The sequence below is a fragment of the Ursus arctos genome, unplaced genomic scaffold, assembly GCF_023065955.2.
Source record: "Ursus arctos isolate Adak ecotype North America unplaced genomic scaffold, UrsArc2.0 scaffold_22, whole genome shotgun sequence".
Classification (NCBI taxonomy): domain Eukaryota; kingdom Metazoa; phylum Chordata; class Mammalia; order Carnivora; family Ursidae; genus Ursus; species Ursus arctos.
Genome location: NW_026622897.1, coordinates 39,822,790 through 39,840,275, shown reverse-complemented (window position 1 = coordinate 39,840,275; position 17,486 = coordinate 39,822,790).

Sequence of the window (17,486 nt, the reverse complement as noted above, 5' to 3'; positions counted from 1 at the left end):
GTAGATAGATAGGTGATAGATAGATAGATAGATAGATAGATAGATAGATAGATAGATAGATATAGATGATAGAGATGCTAGGTGACACAGTCGGTTAAGCATCATACTGTTGGTCTAGGCTTGGATCATGATCTCACAGGTAGTGAGATGGAGCCCAGAATAGCCTTCATGTTCAGTGGGGAGTCTGCTTGGGGATTCTTTCCCTCTGACCCTCTTCCTCTCCCTCTTTCTCTCTCTCAAATAAATAAATAAATTTTTAAAAAGATACATAGATACACAGAAAGACAGATGAATACGCTCTTCTCTTCTATTGGCCTTTCCATGAATTCTTGTCCCAATACCACATTGGTTTCTTTATCTATTTTATCAGCATTTTTGGAAATCTATCTAAGGCTAGTGTTTTCTAATTATACTCTTTTTTCTCTGAATATTACTGCCTATTTCCATATTGTATTCTTATGAATATTAGTATCATAGAAGTAGTTATATCATTTTTATCTGAAAATAATTAAGTTTTGAGTGTTTAGATAATTAGATATCTTAATGAATTATTATTAAGTGATTTTCTAGGTAAATAATGTTTAAAAAATAATGGCAATATTTATAACTTTTATACCTTTGATTCCTTTCTCTTTCTAAATATGTTGGTTTGGAATATCCGGAACAATGTTAAGTCATAGTAATATGCTTGTCTTACTTTTGTCTTTGAAGTTAGTAGGATTTGCAATGGCTTTAATTATGCTGATCAATATGCATTTGAAATAAATTTTACACTATTCAAAAAATAGCTACTTACTTATCATATTGTTATTTTTAACCCATCCTGCCTATTTTTTATTTAAAAAATCACTTCTCAGGGCACCTGGATGGCTCAGGCAGTTGTCTATCTCAGCTCAGGTTATGATCCCAGGATCCTGGGATCAAACCCCACCTCAGGCTTCCTGCTCAGTGGTGAGTCTGCTTCTCCCTCTGCCCCTCCCTCCATCTAGTGCTCACTCTTGCTCTCTGTCTCTCTCTCTCTCCATTAAATAAATAAATCTTTTTAAAAAATAACTTCTCTCATGTATGAATGTTATGTTTCCTTAGCTATATTATTACTGGGAATTGGATTGTTGAATTACCTGATATCAAGCTCACATCATATTCCAGAAATAAACCCACTTACTAAGCTGTATTGAAAAGATGAGTAGAGTTTGGGCAAACTTTCCAGCCTTTTATATGCTGGAAATATAACAGATACACAAAACTTCTGGCTATTAACTTCACTAACTCTTTTTCATGATCTAGAATTGAATGCATTGTTGTTCCAGATAGTAAGACCTGAGTGAGGGCAGCAGGGTGAGGGAAACAGGACTCTTGCTAATTATTACATTAAAGCTGAAGGACTTCCCTGGGCTCTTCCTTAGAAAACTAAAAGATAACATAGTTAAGAAGAAGGAACAGGAAGGAAAATCTCTCTCAGAACTTCCAGACACATAGACTGGACTAGATTAGCACTTAGGCTCTTGCATTCTACAGAAACTGAACAAAAATTGACAGGGAAATGTCAAGGAGTCCTCCATGTGCTGTCATGCGTGTGGTATCTGAAACACCAGAGGAAGGATAGGTATCTCTTCATGTCAAGGATGCTTGAACTGAGTCTCAGGAAGGTAGCAAGTCAGAGGGAGGAAAGGAGAATATAGAATTGGTTCCTACATTATCCGTTCATTGGGCATTCCTTTTCTTCAAGTACCATAAAGTCCTGTTTTCCTCCCAGTCCCCTTCACTGCTTTCTCTGCCTTGGGGATCTGCATATTCTCCTTGTAACCTATATACATTTCCAGCTTAAACCCTTCCTTTTATCTGCCATTCTTACACTAAGTCCACATATGTCTGCAAAACTCCTATCACAAAGTAGTGATCTCATTGACATCTCCACTACAATTTTCCTCTGGAACACCATTCTTGAAGTGTCAAAACCAGAATTCACCCCAAATCCCAAACATGCTTCTTTCTTGAGCAATGATCCCACCAATTACCCATTTGCACAAACCTTCCCATTCTACACTGATTGGTGTTTCTCTGCCTCATCTGCACCAGCACAAAGAAAGGGATCTACCCTCTCAACACCCAATTGTAAATGAGAGCTCCAGAAGGCCTGTCAAGCTCTAGTGGAATTTTCCTAAATTATCTTGGCTAATTCAATTTTCTTCAGGCTTTAGCAGTTGTTACACACAGAATAAGGTATGAAGGACTCAGCTGTGGGAATGGGAATCACAGGACAGATCCAGCATCCCACCAGCAATGCGAAGTGCAAGGTTTGGGAATTGGGCAATGACTCAGGTAAGGCAGCCACTGGAGAAGTGGGGGGGGAAGGCCAAAAGATTTGATCTTGACTACTCATTACTGGTGAAAAAAACCCATGGAAGTAAGGGGGTGTCTGGGATAGATTTTACTCTGTAGGGGGAGAAGGATGCTGTGCAGAGGATGGAGCCCTCCCCTATAACTCTAGTGCTAATGTGGTGGGGAACTTGGGTCCTTGGGACAGTTCCACTGTGAGTGGAGAAATCCTGACATCCAAAGATCTTCAGGGACACGTGGGGTTCAAACTTCTTCAGAGCAGAGGCTATTTCCCTTGTTCTTCCAGAGTTCTAGGATTAAAGACAATTCTACATTTCCTCTGCACACTACCCTTTGTATATGAAAGAGGCAGCAGGTGAGAGAAAATGATTGATCTGAAAAGGATTGTGCAATTTTTGAAAAAGTGATTTGAACCACCACCAAGACCTACAGAGGAAGCTAGGCCCTGCTCTGGAAGGAAGGGTCCCACTGTCTCTGAGGCTATGGCATCCCAGTTCATCCCTAAGCTCCAGGAGAGCAGTGGAGGTCATGGCCATGCCTGTCTCCAGGGTGAGAGAAAAGCCTAGAAGGTCAGGGTCCCACTCTCAGATTCTCTGAGTTTCAAGCTTGGCTGGAAGTCCACCAGGCAATTGCTGTGCACACCCTCTCTGGACTGGAAAGTGGGGTTGGTGGCTACTGCGTTCACCATCAGAGAGTAACCAGCCCCAATGGTCCTTCCCCAAAGACTCTTTGCACCAAACTGTCCCACACTCTCTTGGCCTAGTGACGTCCTGCTTGGGCCATGAACCTGCAGAGATGGAGGAAGGGTGTATTGGCTGGGCGGTTTTCCCGGAAAATAAAAAACGAAAAAGGGAAGCGAGGGCCTCAGGGAAAGACCCAGGTTTGTGAGACGACAGAAGGGAGAAAATAAAGGCCCACAAAAGGAGCCCGAGAGCGAACAGGGCTTGGCTGGACTGAGGCAAAGAGGGGTCACCAGCGCTTCCAACCTTGGTGACCCTCCGGGCTCTGTGCACGTGCCTTAGAGGGAAATGCGGTTCGCTCAGCCTGCCACCCAGGTAGGAGCCTTTCTCTGGATGCTGAAGTCAGTGATGACATGGAAAAGGTGGGGCGTTGATGGTGATTGCTTTCAGGGTTTAAAGCAAAACCTGGGATGTAGCTAAAGACCTCAGCCAAACCCGGAAGATCGCAGGAGGAATGCAGAGTGGGGGTGTCCCCGAAACAAAACCAAAACCTACTTCCTCCAATCCATGAGCATGGAATATTTTCCCATCTTTTTGTGTCTTCTTCAATGTCTTTCAAGAGTGATTTGTAGTTTCTGGAATATAGATGATTTACGTCTCTGGTTAATTCTGAGATAATGTATGATTTTTGGTGCTATTGTAAATGGAATGGATTCCCTAATTTCTCTTTCTTCATTCTCATTGTTCGTGTATAGAAATGCAAACGATTTCTGAGCATTGATTTTGTATCCCACCACATTACTGAATTGCTCTATAACTCCTAGTAGTTTGGGGGTGGATTATTTTGGGGTTTCCATATAGATTATCATGTCATCTCTGAAGAGAGACACTGTGACTTCTTCTTTGCCAATTTGGGTACCTTTTATCCCTTCTTGTTGTCTGATTGCTGTTACAAGGACATCTAGTGCTATGTTGAATAATAATGGCAAGAGTGGGCATCCTTGTCATGTTCCTGATCTTAAGGGAAAGGCTTACAGCTTTTCCCCTTTGAGAATGATATTTGTTGTAGGCTTTCCATAGATGGTTTTTATGAGATAGAGGAATGTACACTCTATCCCTACACTCTGCAGTGTTTTAATCAGGGAAAGGATGCTGTATTTTGTCGAATGTTTTTTCTGCATCTATTGAGAGGATAAAATGGTTCTTGACTTTTTTCTTGTTGATATAATCTATCACACTGATAGATTTGTGAATGTTGAACCACCCTTGTATCCTAGGGATGAAGAAACAACAAATGTTTGAGAGGATGTGGAGAAAGGGGATCCCTCCTACATTGTTGGTGGGAATGCAAGTTGGTACAGCCACTCTGGAAAACAGTGTGGAGTTCCCTTAAAAAGTTAAAAATTGAGCTACACTATGATCCAGCAATTGCACTACTAGGTATTTACCCCAAAGATACAGATGTAGTGAAGAGAAGGGCCACATGCACCCCAATGTTCATAGCAGCACTGTCCACAATAGCTAAATCATGGAAGGAGCTGAGATGCCCTTCAACAGATGACTGGATTAAAAAGATGTTGTCCATATATACAATGGAATATTACTCAGCCATCAAAAAGATTGATTTCTCAACATTTGCTGCAACATGGATGGCACTGGAGGAGATAATGCTAAGGGAAATAAGTCAAGGAGAGAAAGACAATTATCATATGGTTTCACTCATTTATGGAACATAAGAAGTAGGAAGATTGGTAGGAGAAGAAAGGGAAGAAGAAGGGGGGGATGAACCATGAGAGACTATGGACACTTTAAACAGAGGGGGAATGAACCATTAGAGACTATGGACTCTAGGAATCAAACAGGGCTTCAGAGGGGAGGAGGGTGGGGGAATGGGATACGCTGGTCATGGGTAGTAAGGAGGGCATGTATTGCATGGTGCATTGGGTGTTCTACACAAGTAATGAATCATGGAACTGTAAAAAAAATAAAATAAAAATATACATATATAAAAAATCTAAGTCATCAAAATTTTTAACTACATGTCTATGTCAGGAATTCTTATTCAAGAGAAAATAATTAATTGGAAAATATTGTGGCCTGATTTCTCTCCTATATAGAGCAAGACCTATAACTCTAGAACAACTTCCCATAAATTACCTCATGGGAACGGACATGACAAAGAAAGAGTGGCAAGTTCTGCCCAAATGACAGAGCCTAGAAATGGGCTACAGGACAGTCTCTTTTTAGTCCTTCTTTTCTTAGAATTTGAACATATGTCTACATTAGATTTTTTTAATAAAGAAATATCCTCTCTAGAATATGCAAAGTGAAATAAATTAGTTATTTCTGGCTGTCTTACTATAAACAATTCAGGTCTCCCTATTCATGAGTTCATGGTACTCTGTGCTTTTTGTAAACTGTTTAGATTTATTATTTGTATTACTGTCTTTTTATCTGTTTTATTTAATCAAACACATAGTTTTCATGGTATTTATTGTGTTGCCTTTTACAATACCGAGCTTTTCTGCTTTTGCCAAACAGAAATAAGAATTTTCTTTAAAAAAACACATGACTCTGGAGGTTCCTGCCTGGCCCTGTCAAGGTCACAGTTTAGGGACCAACATTTTGAGTCCAAGGGAATTAGGCAAGATCCCTGGGTCTGGCGTTCTGGCAGCCAGAGTTCCAGGGCTGGAAGGCAGCCCATATTCTGGGTTTAGGTTTCCACAGTGGAATAGCCTTCCTCCAAGGAGATAGGATTTCCCAGAGAAATGCTTGTGTGTTCATGGGGATATGGTGGAGTGGGACCGGGAGTTTGCACAGGGCTATCACCAGTAGGGTGGGCTTAAGACATTGAACCGTTGAGTGTGCGGCCCCCGGGGAGGGAAGCTTGGGCCTGGCAGGGCCCCGGATCGCAGGCTTTCAGAAACCTCAGATTGGTGTCACTGGGAATTGGAAGGGCATTGATGGGGGCTGGAGGCCCAGTAATTTTCTTCGATGTTAAATGAACTGCTCTCAAGACCATCAGATCTTTTGTCCCGAAGTGCCTGATAGTGCCAAGGAGTGACCTTCTCTTAGGACATTGGAAGAGGATTGAAGTGGTTGGAGTGTCAGAACAGAGGCCAGTGTGACCCCACCCTTGGCAGCAAGAGGTGAGACTGAATCCTGGGATCCGGGGACCAGGAAACCTGAGGGACCATTAAACTGAGAGGGATTAGGAGAACCTTTATGGCAATGAAACAGAAGATTGCGGAGGAATAGGGGTCCCCTGTTTCAGCTGGTCCCTGAGTCAAGCTGGAGAGGCACCAGACCATCCTGAACACCCACAAAATCAGCCTGAGACACAGGAAAATACATCTGGATCTCTACAAATGAATATCTCCAAGACAGAGTACTGAGGTATGAAGTGGGGAGCCGTGAATCCGCTCACTGATATTGGAAATTAAATGGAAGGGGGAGTGAGTCTCCACACTGGGGTGCCAGGAAGCAGAAGCCAACTTCACGGGGGAGTGGGCTGACTCACGGACCAGCACCCGCGAGAGAGCAGACTGAGACCATGAGCCTGGGAACGCACGTAACCAGTCTGAAAACCTGAGCTCCGGAGTGTGCGCAAATCACAATGAAATGGAGCTCTGGAGCATGCAGGGGTGGCTGACGGCACATTCCTTGCACTTTAATTCACAGTCTGAAACATGATTCCATCATCATGAAAGAAAACATGCCTCGAAGGATCAATTCGGCATGGTGCTTTCTCGAAGTTTAATCTCAGCCACTTTCCTTCTGCGTTCAACACAACGTGGCAAATATTTCTATCTACCTGACTGAAGCTGTGGGTGGTAAGATGCAATCGATCCAGTGTTCTCAACGCCTATTAAGTTTATGGCACTTTCCTTAAGGTTCACACACAGGGAAGAAATCCCTGGTTGATTCATTCGTCAGGAGGTGGGTTCGGTGTTGTAGTCTATCTACACAGATTTGGGTCTCAGAATTAACTGGACGGCCCTTTCTTTACGTGCTCGTGCACACTCTTGCCAAGGCTTCCATCTTCACCACAGGAGTGGTGAGTTGAGACGTGGTGGCTTGCAGAGTGCCCTTCTACAGAGTTAAGCCAACTGCTTTCTGTTGATGTTTTCCTCCACACTTTTACCCATGCTTCCGTTCTCATGACTGAAGATTGTGGGATGCAAGATGTTTTGTGTACGGCGTTCTTTCATAGATTTCAGTCTGTGGCACTTTGCTTTTATTTCCTTACACCCCTGTGCAAAAGGTTTCATAGTCACGTCCGAAGACGTGAGAGGGAAGATGGCTTCGATATTGTTTTATTTATCAAGGATAGGTTAACAGCACATTCCTTTGCACTTTAATTCACACTCTGAAACATGCTTCCATCATCACGACAGACGATCTGAGTTGGAATACCATTTGCTTACACTCTTCTTACTGAGAGTTTCTTCTATGGCAGTTTTTTATCGCTTTTTTATCGCTTTTTTATCGCTTTTTATCGTTGACACGTACAGGGAAACGCGTGTTTATTCATGGTTCACGATATTAAATCGATGTTGCCTTCCTACAACACAGACTTGGTTCTCACAGCTGCTAAGCTAGAACATCCCCTGATGCGTTCCCTAACACTTCTGCAAGTTCGTCTGTGTTCATTTTAGAAGATGTGAGTTGGGATGATCTTTTCCAAAGGGTGTTCTTAAGTGATCCTATGCACCTTCCTTGTGTTTTCATGCACACTTTTGAAAAATACCGCCATCTTCATGAAGGTAGATGGGATTTGGAAGGTTTTCTCTAATGTGCTCTTTCTTAGTGTTCAGCGAAGGACACTTCTCTTACTGTTCATCACACATAACTGAGAAAGCTTCTCTCTCCGTGCATCAGGCTGCTTGAAGTGGCATTCTCTATCCAGAGGCTCGGTGCTCAGGGTTTAGGAAACCGCACTGAGTCACATGTTCCCTCACCCTTGAGCCAATGCTTCCAGGTTCATGAGAGAAAATGTGGTTTTCCGATGGTTTCCACGGAATTCGTTCCAAAGGTTAAGTGTACAATCATTTCTTTATGCTGAGAAATACACTTATCTGAATGCTTCCCACTACACGTTAGAAGACGTCCCTCGAAAGATCGATTTGGTAAGATCCTCTCTCGAAGCAAAGTCTCAGCCACTTTCCTTCTGCTTTCAACCCAACGTGGCAAATGTTTATGTCTACGAGAGAGAAGCCGTGGGTTGTAAGAAGCAATCGATCCAGTGTTCTCATCTCCTGTTAAGTTTATGGCTCTTTCCTTAAGGTTCACACACAGGGAAGAAATCCCTGGTTGATTCATTCGTCAGGAGGTGGGTTGGTGTTGTAGTCTATCTACACAGATTTGGGTCTCAGAATTAACTGGACGGCCCTTTCGTTACGTGCTCGTGCACACTCTTGCCAAGGCTTCCATCTTCACCACAGGAGTGGTGAGTTGAGACGTGGTGGCTGCAGAGTGCCCTTCTACAGAGTTAAGCAAACTGCTTTCTGTTGATGTTTTCCTCCACACTTTTACCCATGCTTCCGTTCTCATGACTGAAGATTGTGGGATGCAAGATGCTTTGTGTATGGCGTTCTTTCATAGATTTCAGTCTGTGGCACTTTCCTTATATTTCCTTACACCGCTGAGCAAAAGGTTTCATAGTCACGTCCGAAGACGTGAGAGGGAAGATGGCTTCGATATTGTTTTATTTATCAAGGATTGGTTAACAGCACATTCCTTTGCACTTTAATTCACACTCTGAAACATGCTTCCATCATCACGACAGACGATCTGAGTTGGAATACCATTTGCTTACACTCTTCTTACTGAGAGTTTCTTCTATGGCAGTTTCTTATCGCTTTTTTATCGCTTTTTTATCGCTTTTTATCGTTGACACGTACAGGGAAACGCGTGTTTATTCATGGTTCACGATATTAAATCGATGTTGCCTTCCTACAACACAGACTTGGTTCTCACAGCTGCTAAGCTAGAACCTCTCCTGATGCGTTCCCTAACACTTCTGCAAGTTCGTCTGTGTTCATTTTAGAAGATGTGAGTTGGGATGATCTTTTCCAAAGGGTGTTCTTAAGTGATCCTATGCACCTTCCTTGTGTTTTCATGCACACTTTTGAAAAATACCGCCATCCTCATGAAGGTAGATGGGATTTGGAAGGTTTTCTCTAATGTGCTCTTTTTTAGTGTTCAGCGAAGGACACTTCTCTTACTGTTCATCACACATAACTGAGAAAGCTTCTCTCTCCGTGCATCAGGCTGCTTGAAGTGGCATTCTCTATCCAGATGCTCGGTGCTCAGGGTTTAGGAAACCGCACTGAGTCACATGTTCCCTCACCCTTGAGCCAATGCTTCCAGGTTCATGAGAGAAAATGTGGTTTTCCGATGGTTTCCACGGAATTCGTTCCAAAGGTTAAGTGTACAATCATTTCTTTATGCTGAGAAATACACTTATCTGAATGCTTCCCACTACACGTTAGAAGACGTCCCTCGAAGGATCGATTTGGTAAGATCCTCTCTCGAAGCAAAGTCTCAGCCACTTTCCTTCTGCTTTCAACCCAACGTGGCAAATGTTTATGTCTACGAGAGAGAAGCCGTGGGTTGTAAGAAGCAATCGATCCAGTGTTCTCATCTCCTGTTAAGTTTATGGCTCTTTCCTTAAGGTTCACACACAGGGAAGAAATCCCTGGTTGATTCATTCGTCAGGAGGTGGGTTCGGTGTTGTAGTCTATCTACACAGATTTGGGTCTCAGAATTAACTGGACGGCCCTTTCTTTACGTGCTCGTGCACACTCTTGCCAAGGCTTCCATCTTCACCACAGGAGTGGTGAGTTGAGACGTGGTGGCTTGCAGAGTGCCCTTCTACAGAGTTAAGCAAACTGCTTTCTGTTGATGTTTTCCTCCACACTTTTACCCATGCTTCCGTTCTCATGACTGAAGATTGTGGCATGCAAGATGCTTTGTGTACGGCGTTCTTTCATAGATTTCAGTCTGTGGCACTTTCCTTATATTTCCTTACACCCCTGTGCAAACGGTTACGTATTCACGTCTGAAGACGTGAGAGGGAAGATGGCTTCGACACAGTATTCTTTCTCAAAGATTGCTTAACTACCCTTTCCTTACAAAGCTCCATCTTCACGACAGGGTGATGAGTTGAGACATGGTGGCTGCACAGTGTTCTTCTACCACGTTAAGCAAAGTGCTTTATGTTGATGTTTTTGTACACTTTTGCACATGCTTCCGTTCTCATGACTGAAGATTGCGGGATGCAAGATGCTTTCTGTACGGCGTTCTTTCATAGATTTCAGTCTGTGGCACTTTCCTTATATTTCCTTACACCCCTGTGCAAAAGTTTTCATCTTCACATCCGAAGATGTGAGATGGAAGATGGCTTCGATACAGTGATCTTTCTCAAAGATCGGTTAACGGCCCTTTCCTTACCCTTAAATTCACACTCTGAAACAAGCTTCCATCATCGTGACAGACGGGAGGTAGAAGACACTTTGCATTCCCTCTCCTTACTGAGGGTTACGTCTATGGCATTTTCCTGAAGTTTCAACATACGTTTTGGGAAATGCGTGCGTATTCATGGGTAACGACGTTAGATCGTTGTTGCCTTCCTACAACACAGACTTGGTTCTCAATGCTACTTAGCTAGAACCTCTCCTGATGCGTTCACTCACACTTCTGCAAGTACTTCCATCTTCATTACAGAAGATGTGAGTTGGAAGATCTTCTACAAAGGGTGTTCTTATGTGAGCATACAGCACGTGCCTTGTGTTTTAATACAAACTTTTGGAAAATACATCCATCTTCATGAAGGTAGATGGAAGTTGGAAGCTTGTCTCTAGATGGCGCTCTCTCTTAGTGTTCTCGGCAGGGCACTTCTCTTACCGTTCAATACAGATAGTTGACAAAACTTCTCTCTCCATGCATCAGGATGCTTGAAGTGGCATTCTCTAACCAGAGGCTCGGTGCTCAGGGTTTAGGAAACCGCACTGAGTCACATGTTCCCTCACCCTTGAGCCAATGCTTCCAGGTTCATGAGAGAAAATGTGAGTTTCAGATGGTTTCCACAGAATTCTTTCCAAATGTTAAGTGTACAATCATTTCTTTATGCTGAGAAACGCACTTATCTGAATGCTTCCCACTACACAAGACATGCCTCGAAGGATCGATTTGGTAAGATCCTCTCTCGAAGCAAAGTCTCAGCCACTTTCCTTCTGCTTTCAACCCAACGTGGCAAATGTTTATGTCTACGAGAGAGAAGCCGTGGGTTGTAAGAAGCAATCGATCCAGTGTTCTCATCTCCTGTTAAGTTTATGGCACTTTCCTTAAGGTTCCACACACAGGGAAGAAATCCCTGGTTGATTCATTCGTCAGGAGGTGGGTTCGGTGTTGTAGTCTATCTACACAGATTTGGGTCTCAGAATTAACTGGACGGCCCTTTCGTTATGTGCTCGTGCACACTCTTGCCAAGGCTTCCATCTTCACCACAGGAGTGGTGAGTTGAGACGTGGTGGCTTGCAGAGTGCCCTTCTACAGAGTTAAGCAAACTGCTTTCTGTTGATGTTTTCCTCCACACTTTTACCCATGCTTCCGTTCTCATGACTGAAGATTGTGGCATGCAAGATGCTTTGTGTACGGCGTTCTTTCATAGATTTCAGTCTGTGGCACTTTCCTTATATTTCCTTACACCCCTGTGCAAAAGTTTTCATCTTCACATCCGAAGATGTGAGATGGAAGATGGCTTCGATACAGTGATCTTTCTCAAAGATCGGTTAACGGCCCTTTCCTTACCCTTAAATTCACACTCTGAAACAAGCTTCCATCATCGTGACAGACGGGAGGTAGAAGACACTTTGCATTCCCTCTCCTTACTGAGGGTTACGTCTATGGCATTTTCCTGAAGTTTCAACACACGTTTTGGGAAATGCGTGCGTATTCATGGGTAACGACGTTAGATCGTTGTTGCCTTCCTACAACACAGACTTGGTTCTCAGTGCTACTTAGCTAGAACCTCTCCTGATGCGTTCACTCACACTTCTGCAAGTACTTCCATCTTCATTACAGAAGATGTGAGTTGGAAGATCTTCTACAAAGGGTGTTCTTATGTGAGCATACAGCACGTGCCTTGTGTTTTAATACAAACTTTTGGAAAATACATCCATCTTCATGAAGGTAGATGGAAGTTGGAAGGTTGTCTCTAGATGGCGCTCTCTCTTAGTGTTCTCGGCAGGGCACTTCTCTTACCGTTCAATACAGATAGTTGACAAAACTTCTCTCTCCATGCATCAGGATGCTTGAAGTGGCATTCTCTAACCAGAGGCTCGGTGCTCAGGGTTTAGGAAACCGCACTGAGTCACATGTTCCCTCACCCTTGAGCCAATGCTTCCAGGTTCATGAGAGAAAATGTGAGTTTCAGATGGTTTCCACAGAATTCTTTCCAAATGTTAAGTGTACAATCATTTCTTTATGCTGAGAAACGCACTTATCTGAATGCTTCCCACTACACAAGACATGCCTCGAAGGATCGATTTGGTAAGATCCTCTCTCGAAGCAAAGTCTCAGCCACTTTCCTTCTGCTTTCAACCCAACGTGGCAAATGTTTATGTCTACGAGAGAGAAGCCGTGGGTTGTAAGAAGCAATCGATCCAGTGTTCTCATCTCCTGTTAAGTTTATGGCACTTTCCTTAAGGTTCCACACACAGGGAAGAAATCCCTGGTTGATTCATTCGTCAGGAGGTGGGTTCGGTGTTGTAGTCTATCTACACAGATTTGGGTCTCAGAATTAACTGGACGGCCCTTTCGTTATGTGCTCGTGCACACTCTTGCCAAGGCTTCCATCTTCACCACAGGAGTGGTGAGTTGAGACGTGGTGGCTTGCAGAGTGCCCTTCTACAGAGTTAAGCAAACTGCTTTCTGTTGATGTTTTCCTCCACACTTTTACCCATGCTTCCGTTCTCATGACTGAAGATTGTGGCATGCAAGATGCTTTGTGTACGGCGTTCTTTCATAGATTTCAGTCTGTGGCACTTTCCTTATATTTCCTTACACCCCTGTGCAAACGGTTACGTATTCACGTCTGAAGACGTGAGAGGGAAGATGGCTTCGACACAGTATTCTTTCTCAAAGATTGCTTAACTACCCTTTCCTTACAAAGCTCCATCTTCACGACAGGAGTGATGAGTTGAGACATGGTGGCTGCACAGTGTTCTTCTACCACGTTAAGCAAAGTGCTTTATGTTGATGTTTTTGTACACTTTTGCACATGCTTCCGTTCTCATGACTGAAGATTGCGGGATGCAAGATGCTTTCTGTACGGCGTTCTTTCATAGATTTCAGTCTGTGGCACTTTCCTTATATTTCCTTACACCCCTGTGCAAAAGTTTTCATCTTCACATCCGAAGATGTGAGATGGAAGATGGCTTCGATGCAGTGATCTTTCTCAAAGATCGGTTAACGGCCCTTTCCTTACCCTTAAATTCACACTCTGAAACAAGCTTCCATCATCGTGACAGACGGGAGGTAGAAGACACTTTGCATTCCCTCTCCTTACTGAGGGTTACGTCTATGGCATTTTCCTGAAGTTTCAACACACGTTTTGGGAAATGCGTGCGTATTCATGGGTAACGACGTTAGATCGTTGTTGCCTTCCTACAACACAGACTTGGTTCTCAATGCTACTTAGCTAGAACCTCTCCTGATGCGTTCACTCACACTTCTGCAAGTACTTCCATCTTCATTACAGAAGATGTGAGTTGGAAGATCTTCTACAAAGGGTGTTCTTATGTGAGCATACAGCACGTGCCTTGTGTTTTAATACAAACTTTTGGAAAATACATCCATCTTCATGAAGGTAGATGGAAGTTGGAAGGTTGTCTCTAGATGGCGCTCTCTCTTAGTGTTCTCGGCAGGGCACTTCTCTTACCGTTCAATACAGATAGTTGACAAAACTTCTCTCTCCATGCATCAGGATGCTTGAAGTGGCATTCTCTAACCAGAGGCTCGGTGCTCAGGGTTTAGGAAACCGCACTGAGTCACATGTTCCCTCACCCTTGAGCCAATGCTTCCAGGTTCATGAGAGAAAATGTGAGTTTCAGATGGTTTCCACAGAATTCTTTCCAAATGTTAAGTGTACAATCATTTCTTTATGCTGAGAAACGCACTTATCTGAATGCTTCCCACTACACAAGACATGCCTCGAAGGATCGATTTGGTAAGATCCTCTCTCGAAGCAAAGTCTCAGCCACTTTCCTTCTGCTTTCAACCCAACGTGGCAAATGTTTATGTCTACGAGAGAGAAGCCGTGGGTTGTAAGAAGCAATCGATCCAGTGTTCTCATCTCCTGTTAAGTTTATGGCACTTTCCTTAAGGTTCCACACACAGGGAAGAAATCCCTGGTTGATTCATTCGTCAGGAGGTGGGTTCGGTGTTGTAGTCTATCTACACAGATTTGGGTCTCAGAATTAACTGGACGGCCCTTTCGTTATGTGCTCGTGCACACTCTTGCCAAGGCTTCCATCTTCACCACAGGAGTGGTGAGTTGAGACGTGGTGGCTTGCAGAGTGCCCTTCTACAGAGTTAAGCAAACTGCTTTCTGTTGATGTTTTCCTCCACACTTTTACCCATGCTTCCGTTCTCATGACTGAAGATTGTGGCATGCAAGATGCTTTGTGTACGGCGTTCTTTCATAGATTTCAGTCTGTGGCACTTTCCTTATATTTCCTTACACCCCTGTGCAAACGGTTACGTATTCACGTCTGAAGACGTGAGAGGGAAGATGGCTTCGACACAGTATTCTTTCTCAAAGATTGCTTAACTACCCTTTCCTTACAAAGCTCCATCTTCACGACAGGAGTGATGAGTTGAGACATGGTGGCTGCACAGTGTTCTTCTACCACGTTAAGCAAAGTGCTTTATGTTGATGTTTTTGTACACTTTTGCACATGCTTCCGTTCTCATGACTGAAGATTGCGGGATGCAAGATGCTTTCTGTACGGCGTTCTTTCATAGATTTCAGTCTGTGGCACTTTCCTTATATTTCCTTACACCCCTGTGCAAAAGTTTTCATCTTCACATCCGAAGATGTGAGATGGAAGATGGCTTCGATACAGTGATCTTTCTCAAAGATCGGTTAACGGCCCTTTCCTTACCCTTAAATTCACACTCTGAAACAAGCTTCCATCATCGTGACAGACGGGAGGTAGAAGACACTTTGCATTCCCTCTCCTTACTGAGGGTTACGTCTATGGCATTTTCCTGAAGTTTCAACACACGTTTTGGGAAATGCGTGCGTATTCATGGGTAACGACGTTAGATCGTTGTTGCCTTCCTACAACACAGACTTGGTTCTCAATGCTACTTAGCTAGAACCTCTCCTGATGCGTTCACTCACACTTCTGCAAGTACTTCCATCTTCATTACAGAAGATGTGAGTTGGAAGATCTTCTACAAAGGGTGTTCTTATGTGAGCATACAGCACGTGCCTTGTGTTTTAATACAAACTTTTGGAAAATACATCCATCTTCATGAAGGTAGATGGAAGTTGGAAGGTTGTCTCTAGATGGCGCTCTCTCTTAGTGTTCTCGGCAGGGCACTTCTCTTACCGTTCAATACAGATAGTTGACAAAACTTCTCTCTCCATGCATCAGGATGCTTGAAGTGGCATTCTCTATCCAGAGGCTCGGTGCTCAGGGTTTAGGAAACCGCACTGAGTCACATGTTCCCTCACCCTTGAGCCAATGCTTCCAGGTTCATGAGAGAAAATGTGAGTTTCAGATGGTTTCCACAGAATTCTTTCCAAATGTTAAGTGTACAATCATTTCTTTATGCTGAGAAACGCACTTATCTGAATGCTTCCCACTACACAAGACATGCCTCGAAGGATCGATTTGGTAAGATCCTCTCTCGAAGCAAAGTCTCAGCCACTTTCCTTCTGCTTTCAACCCAACGTGGCAAATGTTTATGTCTACGAGAGAGAAGCCGTGGGTTGTAAGAAGCAATCGATCCAGTGTTCTCATCTCCTGTTAAGTTTATGGCTCTTTCCTTAAGGTTCACACACAGGGAAGAAATCCCTGGTTGATTCATTCGTCAGGAGGTGGGTTCGGTGTTGTAGTCTATCTACACAGATTTGGGTCTCAGAATTAACTGGACGGCCCTTTCGTTACGTGCTCGTGCACACTCTTGCCAAGGCTTCCATCTTCACCACAGGAGTGGTGAGTTGAGACGTGGTGGCTTGCAGAGTGCCCTTCTACAGAGTTAAGCAAACTGCTTTCTGTTGATGTTTTCCTCCACACTTTTACCCATGCTTCCGTTCTCATGACTGAAGATTGTGGCATGCAAGATGCTTTGTGTACGGCGTTCTTTCATAGATTTCAGTCTGTGGCACTTTCCTTATATTTCCTTACACCCCTGTGCAAACGGTTACGTATTCACGTCTGAAGACGTGAGAGGGAAGATGGCTTCGATATTGTTTTATTTATCAAGGATTGGTTAACAGCACATTCCTTTGCACTTTAATTCACACTCTGAAACATGCTTCCATCATCACGACAGACGATCTGAGTTGGAATACCATTTGCTTACACTCTTCTTACTGAGAGTTTCTTCTATGGCAGTTTTTTATCGCTTTTTTATCGCTTTTTTATCGCTTTTTATCGTTGACACGTACAGGGAAACGCGTGTTTATTCATGGTTCACGATATTAAATCGATGTTGCCTTCCTACAACACAGACTTGGTTCTCACAGCTGCTAAGCTAGAACCTCTCCTGATGCGTTCCCTAACACTTCTGCAAGTTCGTCTGTGTTCATTTTAGAAGATGTGAGTTGGGATGATCTTTTCCAAAGGGTGTTCTTAAGTGATCCTATGCACCTTCCTTGTGTTTTCATGCACACTTTTGAAAAATACCGCCATCCTCATGAAGGTAGATGGGATTTGGAAGGTTTTCTCTAATGTGCTCTTTTTTAGTGTTCAGCGAAGGACACTTCTCTTACTGTTCATCACACATAACTGAGAAAGCTTCTCTCTCCGTGCATCAGGCTGCTTGAAGTGGCATTCTCTATCCAGATGCTCGGTGCTCAGGGTTTAGGAAACCGCACTGAGTCACATGTTCCCTCACCCTTGAGCCAATGCTTCCAGGTTCATGAGAGAAAATGTGGTTTTCCGATGGTTTCCACGGAATTCGTTCCAAAGGTTAAGTGTACAATCATTTCTTTATGCTGAGAAATACACTTATCTGAATGCTTCCCACTACACGTTAGAAGACATCCCTCGAAGGATCGATTTGGTAAGATCCTCTCTCGAAGCAAAGTCTCAGCCACTTTCCTTCTGCTTTCAACCCAACGTGGCAAATGTTTATGTCTACGAGAGAGAAGCCGTGGGTTGTAAGAAGCAATCGATCCAGTATTCTCATCTCCTGTTAAGTTTATGGCTCTTTCCTTAAGGTTCA